Source organism: Pelodiscus sinensis, unplaced genomic scaffold (genome assembly GCF_049634645.1).
Source record: "Pelodiscus sinensis isolate JC-2024 unplaced genomic scaffold, ASM4963464v1 ctg247, whole genome shotgun sequence".
NCBI lineage: Eukaryota > Metazoa > Chordata > Testudines > Trionychidae > Pelodiscus > Pelodiscus sinensis.
This window is the reverse complement of record NW_027465884.1, coordinates 16742-27922: the sequence shown is the minus strand read 5'-3', so window position 1 is coordinate 27922 and position 11181 is coordinate 16742. Positions and strand designations below refer to the sequence as shown.

Below are 11181 nucleotides of genomic sequence, written 5' to 3'. Positions count from 1 at the left end.
GAGATTCAAGGCCTCCTTTCTCTCCGCGGTCCTGTAGTGGCAGCGGGAGGGGGTGGCCGATGGTGGGAGGCTGCGGTGCAATGGTGGGAGGAGAAGCGATGCCGTGTCCTTGCGGACTGAAACGCTAAGTTGTTTGGTTGGTTTTCCCCCTCTGCTGTGTTTGGTAGCGAACGATAAGAAGTCAACCGTCCCGGTGTCCTCCCGTCTGGGGATGGAATGGAAACGAGAACAGCGAGCTCGGGAGCTTGGTCGAAGCGAGGCGAGAACCGTCCGTCTGGGAGCGGCGCAGCCGTCGCTGACACGGAGATAAGTGTCGGGTCTGGAAATCTCTCGGCTTACGGCCCACTCGGCTCTAGGAAGGGAAGTCACGTTTGCTTAGACAGTGAGTCCGAGCGGAGGTTCCCGAGGTGCTTCCTTGTTTGTGGGAGAAACAGGGCTCCCGTTTGTCAGGGGTGCTAGTTTCTCTGGGACACGGTGTCCTTCTCAGAGGACGCTTGGCTCGAGGGGGAAGATGCAAGGTGGTAAGGCTTCTGGCTGCCTCTCATGTGTTTCTCTCTTGTTGCTCTCTCGTATTGGCCAATACGTTTTGTCTGTCTGTTTCTGTCTGTGTCTTTGTCCTTGCTGTCCTTCTGCCGTGTCCTTGTATAGCTCACGTGCAGGCATTCCAGGTGAGCATCTCCACGGGTTAAGGGCTCAGGAGCCAACGGGAATTCTGCAGGTACGCCAGTCACGCAAGGGAGAGCGGTGGTGCGTCATGGCTGACTGACTCAGTGTTCTTGTAGAGGGCCCGATAGAGAGGGAAGAGCGGGGGAAAGGGCTAAAGGATAGAATACCCACAGCCACAGACCTTAGTGAGTGAGAGTTCACGCCGGGCTTTTTCTGCCGCCCTTGCAGAGGAATCAGTGCGGGGCCATGGGCGGAGAAGAAACCGTCCGAGATGGACTTGAGCTGCCTGGACGTGATTCTCGGGACACGTGAAGTTTCCTCAGCGTTGGGCCTTCCCATGGCTCTGTGTGAGTAAGAGATGAGTGCTTTGAAATCTTCAAGCATCCTGGCAGTAGGTTTCTTCTGAGGCAGAGAGCTTCCTGCTGGGGCACGGAGCCTGGTGGCTTGCGGACTGGTGAAGGGGCAGTTGGCGGTTCAACAGAGCGTGGATAGAGATTCAAGGCCTCCTTTCTCTCCACGTTTCTGTAGTGGCAGCGGGAGGGGGTGGCCGATGGTGGGAGGCTGCGGTGCGATGGTGGGAGGAGAAGCGATGCCGTGTCCTTGCGGACTGAAACGCTAAGTTGTTTGGTTGGTTTTCCCCCTCTGCTGTGTTCGGTAGCGAGCGATAAGAAGTCAACCGTCCCGGTGTCCTCCCGTCTGGGTATGGAACGGAAACGAGAACAGCGAGCTCGGGAGCTTGGTCGAAGCGAGGCGAGAACTGTCCGTCTGGGAGCGGAGCAGCCGTCGCTGACACGGAGATAAGTGTCGGGTCTGGAAATCTCTCGGCTTACGGCCCACTCGGCTCTAGGAAGGGAAGTCACGTTTGCTTAGACAGCGAGTCCGAGCGGAGGTTCCCGAGGTGCTTCCTTGTTTGTGGGAGAAACAGGGCTCCCGTTTGTCAGGGGTGGTAGTTTCTCTGGAACACGGTGTCCTTCTCAGCGGACGCTTGGCTCGAGGGGGAAGATGCAAGGTGGTAAGGCTTCTGGCTGCCTCTCATGTGTTTCTCTCTTGTTGCTCTCTCGTATTGGCCAATACGTTCTGTCTGTCTGTTTCTGTCTGTGTCTTTGTCCTTGCTCTGCTTCTGCCGTGTCCTTGTACGGCACACTTGCAGGCATTCCAGGTGAGCATCTCCACGGGTTAAGGGCTCAGGAGCCAACGGGAATTCTGCAGGTACGCCAGTCGCGCAAGGGAGAGCGGTGGTGCGTCATGGCTGACTGACTCAGTGTTCTTGTAGAGGGCCCGATATAGAGGGCAGAGGGGGGGAAAGGGCTAAAGGATAGACTACCCTCAGCTACAGACCTTAGTGAGTGAGAGCACACGCGGGGGGGTTTCTGCCGCCCTTGCAGAGGAATCAGTGCAGGCTGTCCTGGGGTTCCCTTTAAGCACGCGTCTCTGGGAAGGGCATGCAGCAGCACCTGGAAATAAAGGCTGCCCCCATGCCCTGCCAGGAGCACTTCCGGGTGCCTTTTTTTTTTTTTTTTTTTTTGGAAAGAGCATCCTGTAGTCTGGACAGCCTTCACAGCCTCCTGCGGCAAGGAGTTCCACAGGTTGACTATGTGCTGTGAGAAGAACAACTTTTGCTTATTAGTTTTAAGCCTGCTGTCCATTCATTTCATTTGGTGTACTCTAGTCCTTCTATTATGAGAACTAATGAATAACTTTTCTTTATTCACTCTCTCCACACCACTCATGATTTTATAGACCTCTATCATATCCCCCTCAGTCTCCTCTTTTCTAAGGTGAAAAGTCCCAGTCTCTTTAGCCTCTCTTCATATGGGACCTGTTCCAAACCCCTGATCATTGTAGTTGCCCTTTTCTGAACCCTTTCCAAGGCCAAAATAGCATTTTTGACGTGAGGAGATCATATCTGTACACAGTACTGAAGATATGGTGTACCATAGTTTTATACTTCCCCTCCTCCTCCTCTCCTGGCTTCCCCCTTCCAGCTCCCTCTTCCCAGGTTTCCACCTCCCCTCTCCCACCATCTCTCTTCCCCTCTCCCACCACCTTTTCCCAGTCTCCCCAGAGGTTAATCCCCACCCCTCAGTTTTCAAAAATAGAAAGTCTCTTTATTTAACAACCCACGTGTCATTTATTTTTTACATCAGGAAGGGGGACTAGGGAGGGGTAAGTGGAAGGAGGTGAGGGAGGAATGGGGTACGAGCCCCCGATGGGGAGGACTGGGGTGGCTCTGCGGGCTCCTCAGGGTGGAAGCTCTCCTGCAGGGCCGCCTGGATCCCCCCAATTGATCCCCTTGGATGGCAGGCTGCGGCAAGTGCAGCCGGGCTGATGGCCGAGTGCTGTGATGTGCCAAGTGTGGGCACTCAGGGCACTCCAAGACAGGACTGCTTTGCTGTCCCTCATCGAGGTAAACAAGCAAGCGGGGAACCCTGAGAACTGTCTGTCCGGGGTGGGGGTCGTGTTCCTTTAAGCACAGCCCTCGGCTAGCCGGAGGCAGCAGCTCCACACTCTAAGTCCTAACCTGATGCCCTGCAGGCACTCGTTCCGGCCAGCCTTAACTTCGGTTCAGGGTCCACTCAATGTGGACATGCTATTTTGATTTAGCAAAATGCTAATTCGAATTAGCTTTTAGGTCTAGATGCACTAATTCGAATTAATTAGCTTAGTTAGAATTAACTAATTCTAAGTTAGTTCCAATTAGTGCTGTAGTGTAGCCATACCCTAAGGGTGTGTCTACACTGTGCCGTTTTTCTGGAATAAGGGACGTTATTCTGGCAGAACAACAGTAGCATCCACACAGCAATTGCGTTATTTCAAAAGAAAATTGAAACAATGGAGGGCTTATTCCTCATGGAATGAGGTTTACCAGTGTCGGAAAAACGCCTCTTCTGAAAAAGCTTTTTCAGCAGCAGGTGAGCGAGTGGGCGCTCCACTGCTGCTATGTCAAAATAGCGCCTCATTCTAAAGTTAGTCCTTTCCAGTGCATCCTGGGGCGCTAAATCGAGATAGAGCGTCCACACTACTGGGAAGCCTCAAAATTAGTCTGCGATAAGCTCCCCTAATGTGGATGTGCTATTTCCAAAATCAGCTTTTCCACAAGATATTTTCCAGAATAGCTTTTTCTGAAGGAAACTTGCAGTGTAGACATACCCTTAGGGTATGTTTACAGTGCAGTCTTATTTCGAAAAGCACTTAGCTATTTCAAACTAAAGCATCCACACTGATTGGATGCAGAATTGCATTTAAGGCCACGCAGAACCACTTCAGGCAGGGCATCGGGTCAGCAATTACTGCTGGGAGCTGCTGCTTGAGGCTATCTGAGACCCTTTCGCCTGGGCAGGGCAGGCTGGTGGGCCCAAGTCCCACCCACCCTGGGAGCGGCCAAACAGCCAACATAGATACCCCAGGGATGGAGCTGGCTCCCACATTAGGAAGGCAGGAGAAGGGACCCACTGAAGGCAGGGAGACAGAGTGGGATCTCCAGTGAACTCAGGGATAGGGCAGGGATTTGCCTGGGGAGTACAGGATGGTGGGCTTGATCCCACCCCCCTCTGTCAACACCATCAGTGGCTGGGCAGACAACACCATCTGCCCCAGGGATGGGCCTAGGTCCTGTGCTAGAAAAGCAGGGAAGCAGGATAAGGGAGCCATTTCTCGGGTGCTTCTCCTTTCCCTGGAGGGACAGCAAAGCCTTTGCTCTGACTGCTCTGGTTGCCCTTGCGGATACCTCAGCTTGCCAGTCGTGGAGCTAGAGGTGCCTCTGGGCACTTGACGGCCCTTAGCTATCGTGCTGCAGTTTCTGCAGGCTGCCCTCCTGGCCCCGCAGGAACACTACCACCAGCTGATTGTCTGGGAGCGCAGCTCTTCCAGCTGCACCACGCTGTGCACCGCTGCTTCTTGCACTGGAGACTAGATCTGACGGGTGGGACCAGCTCGACATGGAGCTCTGGGATGACCAACAGCGGCTCCAGAATTTCTGCACGAGGAAGGAGATCTTCCTGGAGCTGTGTTCCTGGCTCTCCCCTGCCCTCACACAACGGGACACGCATGCGACCCACATTCCCCTCTGGAGAAGCGGGTCACCATTGCCGTGTGGAAGGTCACCACGCCGGACAGCTACCGATGTGTCGGGAACCAGTTTGGTGTGGAAAAGTCGACTGTCAGGGCCCACGTCATGCAGGCGTGGCGCTCTCCAGCTAAGGTCCCGGAAGGGGTGTGTGAAGTGCTGGAATGGGGAACCCTAGGGAAAGAGTGGTTGGGGGTGGTGGAGAAGCCCCTTTCCCAGGCAATTTTTCAGTCCCATCCTCACACAGCCCTGCCAGGGATAGGCTACGTAGGGGGTGGCTCCTGGTATGTGTGGGCAGGGAAGGGGTGGGCTGAGGGACCTGCACAGGGCTCAGGCACCCCAGTGATTCTCTGTTTGTTGGTCTCCTGCTACAGGTGGTGCGGTGTGATGGTGTGTTGGGGAGCCCCTGACCCTGCACCCCCATCCACAGCCAGATGTGTGTCTCAGCCAGCCAGTAGAGTAAAAGGGTTTATTTCTTCTCAGAGACACAGCATAGCATAGGAGAGATGTTAACATAGGAGTGAGGGCAGACAGCCTTAGTCCTCTCGAGGGGAAGGGGCTTCACTCCCTTTCTCAGTCTGGGCTGGGCTAGGTGGAGTGAGGATGTTTTAGACCAACTCAACTCCCAGGCCCTACCCCCCAGCCTGATGGCCGACCCCACCTCTCTTCTTTTGTCTCGCCCTGGGAACAGCCTTGTTATGTGCTCAGGCTGAGACTTAGGTGTCTGGGGCCAATACGCTCATTGGGAATCACACATAGCAACACAGCCAGGAGGGAACACCAGGTTACAAAGTAGACAGCACCCGCACTATGTCACATGCGGGCCATCAACACCATCCAGCTGCTCAGGGTCATCCACCTCAGCAACACGGAACCGTGCGGCGGTGATATTATTGATGGCACCCACATCGGTGCCCGAGCCCCGATGTCTGTGTATATAAACTAGGAGGTTACTTCTCCATGGTCCCACAGGCCCTCTCAATCACCGTGGGCAGTTTACCGACATTTTCTTAGGCTGGTCGAGGAAGGCACGTGACGCTCACATCTTCTGCGACTCCAGAGTCTTCCAGAAGCTGGAGGCAGGCAGTTTATTCCCTGACCTCATCATCAGGGTGGGGGATGTGTACATGCAACTGTGCATTGTGGGGGATGTGACCTACACTCTGTTGCCCTGGCTCATGAAGCTTTACAGCAGACACCTTGACCCTAGCAAGGAATGCTTCAATGCCCGGCTTCGCCGGGCCTGCCCTGTAGTGGAGGGTGCCTTTGGGTGTCTCAAGGTGAGGTTAATATAAATAAATATATGGAGCTATACCTATCTCATAGAGCTGGAAGGGACCTTGATAGGTCAGTGAGTCCAGTCCCCTGCCCTCATGGCAGGACCAAGTACCATCCCTGACAGATGTGCCCCAGATCCCTAAATGGCCTCCTCAAGGGTTGAGCTCAGAACCCTGGGTTTAACAGGGTAATGCTCAAACCACTGAGCTATTCCTCCCCCCATAGGTTGAGATGTCTTGTCACCCGGCTGGATGTTGGGGAGTGGAACATTCCCCCAAGTAGTGGCCAGTGTTCTGTGCTCCACAATATTTGTGATCTGAAGGGGAAGGAAGCAAAGGCAGGCCCGGTCAGCAGGCCCTTTGAACAGCTGCACACAGCTGCCATCCAGCAGGCTCTTCAGGTGGGGGTGCACATCTGGGAGGCCCTGAGGGAAAGTTTCTCACAAGGACCCCAGTGACACGCTCCCCAGACCTCCCCACTAGGGGCCTGTGCCTTGCCCCTCTTTGCCTTCCCTCTCTTAATTCTCTCCCCCCCCCCCCCCCCCATCGCAGATACAATAAAACTGACATTGTTTTTTGGAAACAATAAAGTGGGTGTGTTTTTTATTTGGGGTCAAAGTAACTGGGGAGGGGCTGGGGACAGAACCTGAGAGAGGAAAGCGGGTGGAGGGAGAACCTTTGAGACTCTCTTTACCCCTCCTTCACCCTCAGAGTTCTACAGAGTACTTGAAATAAGCCATTTTGAAATAGCATTGAGATAAGATACACAATTTGAGCGATACAAATTGTGTATCTTATTTCATCATTTGGTGCTGTCTACATGATGCCAAATTTCAAAATAAAGTGCTCTAAGAAAAGGTCCCTTTCGCCTCGTAGAATGATATTTACAGGGACCTTGGCATAATGAATCCAAAAAAACCAAGTTTGCTGTGAAGACGAGGGATTGATATTTTGGGATTCTTGAGTATATGGAAATAGCATTGCAGCGTAGCTGTAATGTTTGGCTATGTTCACACTGGGAAATTATTTCAAATAAGGTATTTTGGGGGTTAAAGTATTTGAAAATATTTTTCAAAATACAGTAAAACTCCATTAGTCCGGCATCCAATGCTCCGGGACTCCTGATGGTCCAGCACCATCAGGAACCCGGAAGTGCTGGGGCAGCCGGACAGGCTTCCCCCATTCAGCTGCTGCTGAAACTGACCAGCAGCTGAATCGGGGACCCCTGGGGCAGAGCAGCTGGGGTCCTGCCGGGTTGGTCCCACAGCGCCAAAGGACGGCGCTGTGGGACCAACCCGGCAGGACCCCAGCTGCTCTGCCCCAGGGGTCCCCGATTCAGCCGCTGCTGAAACAGATGAGCGGCTGATTCCAGGAAGCCAGGGGCAGAGCTGCTTTGCCCGGGGCTTCCTGGAATCAGCCGCTGATCTGTTTCAGCAGCGGCTGACTCGGGGACCCCTGGGGCAGAGCAGCTGGGGTGCTGATGGGTTGGTCCCGCAGCGCCCAGGGGCGGCGCTACGGGACCAACCCGGCAGCACCCCAGCTGCTCTGCCCCAGGCGTCGGGATTCAGCTGCTGAAAGTTTTCCGTTAAAGGCATTTTCAGCACAGAACGTCTAGATTGGCACAGACGCTTTTCCGCAAAAGCACTTTTTGTGTAAAAGCATTCTTGCCAATCTAGCCGCACTTTTCCGCAAAAAAGCCCTGATCGCCATTTTTGTGATCGGGGCTCTTTTGTGGAAAACAAATCTGAGCTGTGTACACTGGCCCTTTTGCGCAAAAGGGAGCAGAATAGTATTTCCGCAAGAAACACTGATTTCTTACAGTAGGAAGTCAGTGCTTTTGTGGAAATTCAAGCGGCCAGTGTAGACAGCTGGCAAGTTTTTCCGGAAAAGCGGCTGATTTTTCCAGAAAAACTGGCCCGTCTAGACACAGCTCTGGGGAATAGTTATTTCAAAATAACAGGCCAATTCACTCTCACTCAATTTCTCCTGTGTCTGTTGCTAGTTGTCCTCCACGTACACTCAGTTTCCTCAGACTGGGCCTCGGGTTTGGGCAAGAGTAAGGGGTCTGGCTCTGGGAGAGTTTTTTGAGGTGTGTGGGTTGGGGCAGGGTTTTGCGGTGTGGGAAGGAGTGAAGGGTTTTGTGTTTACCTCCACTGAGTCATGAAAGGGACTCATACACCCTTCTGGCAGTGGCTTGTAGATGGAGAGGCTAGGGAGTTTTCACGAACTGGTGCTTGCATGCACCGTTTGTGCAGTTTGTGCCGGTTGCAGACTAACGGGAGGGGTGGAGTTGGCACCGAGGGTGTGGGCGGCGTGTGGTGAGACCGACGTAGAGGGGCGTATGGACCGTGCCAGTCGCTTCTGTGTGATGTGCATAGTGAAGGTGGGCAGGAAGCCTGCATTAGTCCTACTGTGATTCTGGTAACAGTGGCGGTGTCTCAGGCCCATGGGACATTTGAAATGGAATGGCTGCTAGGTAATTGCTACCTTTGTCCTTTACCAGTGGTGCTGGTGTGTGTGTGTGTGTGTGTGGAGGGTGGGGTTGCCTTTAGAACTGAGCACTCTCCTAGCAGCTGCCGCTCCATACTTGGCCACCCACTTTCTAATTTGTGTCAGGATTGAGGTCTGAGACCTTTGTGTATGAAAATTAAGTATTGGGGAGGCAGTGGGGTCTAGAAGAGATGGGGGGAGGGAGCCTGAAAGGAAGCGGTGGCCAGTGCCGAACCTCACATCATCAAAGTTCTCACAGGTTGCCATTTGCCCATCATATTGGCTCTGGGGGGCACGGTGGGTTTCTTGTTTGTATCAGGTGGCCTGGCACTACAACAGGGAACGACCCCCCCCCCCCCCACTTCATCTTGAGAATGAGGCAGTGTGTATCCTCTCTGGCACCAGCCAAGTAATGTTTCCTACACTCTGCATATACTCCGGTTCAAACATCCCCTTCACTACATCTAAAGTAGCTATTTCAGCACCCAGTAGCTACGAACGCCCTGAGAACCCCCCCCCCTTTCTGGGGGCAAGGTTTTCCTTTTAGGAACCTGAAATAGGATGACTGTAGCCTCACCTGGTCACAGAGTTTGAGTCTGTGGAGAATAGTATTTGTTAGGCGAACAGATGATAAATGCTTCAGCATGAGCAGCTCTTGCCGCTGCTAATGTAGAAATGAAGTAAAGGGAGTCTGCGGCCTATGAGTCTGCATTTATACCTTCCTTTGGCCTCAAGGCATGCTGGGATATTGAGGGGCGGAGCTTATGGTAGCATTTAAGCTGGGCATCTAGGCCCAGGGAGTCATTCAGCTTTGGGTTGCTCTGAGGAGGTGTAGCTAGGCACTCCTACGATCATGGTGAGTGTTGATATCGGGTAGTGCTGGGCTGTATTTTTGGTTAAAGTACCATTCTTCTGTTCTCATTTTTGTAATGTGATTTAATTGCATTTTATGTTATTTGTAGTGTATTTAATTCATGTGGGAAGATGATACGGGGAATTGTTTCCGATAGCCATTCTGCAAAACACACATCATTAAGCGGACAGGGGACTGCAGACAGGGGTGTTGAAGAGGGAGAGCAAAGCGACCCCACCGCCGAAGAGGCTACCCGGTGAGAGTACAAGCTGTGGTGTGTGTGTGCGCCTGACTGTTTGAAGTGTGAATTGAGAGTCTGATTCCAGGTGAGTGCTAGCAGTTTCAGTTTCAGCTTCTGTGGCAGTTGGGACTGAGAGCCTGCCATTGTTCCCTTGATTGCTTCTGATTAGCCTCAGGCTCAGCCTTCCCCTGTGTGACTCAGAAGGGGGCAGGCCTGATCTAGGCAAGCAGGCTTTAAAAAGCCAGAGCAGTGCGACCAGGGGAGTGAAGCAGACAGGGGAGTTGCAGAGGGAGTGACTGATGGTGATGAAGACCTGAAGCGCTTGTGCCAATACTTCTCCTGTCTCCTCCACCTGTGCCTGTATCCAGACAGAGAACCTGAGCATGGATGCCTCTACCCAGGTCCTGGTGTGGTGTTGCAGTATTTGTGGCTTGCAATTCCCACTGAGTGATCTCCAGGCTGGGGGAGACAACTGTTGTGAAAGGTGCCTGCTGGTGGAATCTCTCAGGCAGCAGGTGGGAGAGCTACAAGAGGAGGTGGCCAGGCTGAGGAGCATTCAAGGCTATGAGGAATTCCTGGAAAGTATTCCTGTGGAGTCCACTGAGGTCACTGTCCTAGGATGTGGGACTGTTGACCAGCCACTTATGGAGGAGGCAGTGGTGCAGGGTGAGCACTGGCAGCTGGTTACTTCCGGCAGCAGGCAGTGTTCCACCCCTGCTCCTAACACTCCCACTGTGTTGTTACATAACCGTTACACTTTACTTTCTGCAGGAGACAAGGAGTCACCCCCCACAGTGGAGGAGTGCATGTCACTGGGGAAATTCACATACATAACATAGCACATGTGTTTTGGAAGCAAAGGTTTGTGTTTGTTATATGTGCTTTACTGTGAGAATTGTTTTTCATTTCCATAGGAAGCGTTCCGTGTCGGTGCGCTCTGAAGATTTCTCTGCGAACGAAGAAGAGTTTGGCGCGTCTTTGCCGGTTTGGAAGATTTGTTTTCAGATTTACAAGTTAAGTACGGTTCCGATCAGGGGTTGTGCGTGCTGTGTATTTTGCTTGGGAAATGTATTTCACCGGGTGCATGTCACTTGGGGAAATTCACCTGTGCTACGTTGAAATGTATATGCACGCTTTGGAAGCTGAGGTAGTGTGCGCCTTAACCGTGAGAATTGTTTTTCATTTCCATAGGAAGCGTTCCGTGTCGGCGCGCTCTGAAGATTTCTCTGCGAACGAAGAAGAGTTTGGCGCGTCTTTGCCGGTTTGGAAGATTTGCTTTCAGATTCTCAAGTTAAGTACGGTTCTCGATCGGGGGTTGGATTTTGTTGCGCGCGCTCTGCGTTTTGCTTGAGCAATGCGGTTCACCGGGTGCATGTCACTTGGGGAAATTCACCTGTGCTACGTTGAAATGTATATGCACGCTTTGGAAGCTGTGGTAGTGTGCGCCTTAACCGTGAGAATTGTTTTTCATTTCCATAGGAAGCGTTCCGTGTCGGTGCGCTCTGAAGATTTCTCTGCGAACGAAGAAGAGGTTGGCGCGTCTTTGCCGGTTTGGAAGATTTGCTTTCAGATTCTCAAGTTAAGTACG

General features: G+C 52.8%; 1 long non-coding RNA gene across 2 annotated transcripts; it reads left to right on the top strand.

The window, feature by feature from the left end:
* The first annotated feature begins 299 nt into the window (after positions 1 to 299).
* LOC142824245 (uncharacterized) lies at positions 300 to 10638 on the top strand. 2 transcript variants are annotated; one of them, XR_012899166.1, is made up of 3 exons: positions 300 to 1013; positions 9462 to 9608; positions 10508 to 10638. It is a non-coding gene; the product is annotated as an uncharacterized LOC142824245 (long non-coding RNA). The 2 variants fall into 2 exon arrangements; XR_012899167.1 differs by lacking the exon at positions 300 to 1013 and adding an exon at positions 9337 to 9355.
* Positions 10639 to 11181: the final 543 nt, after the last annotated feature.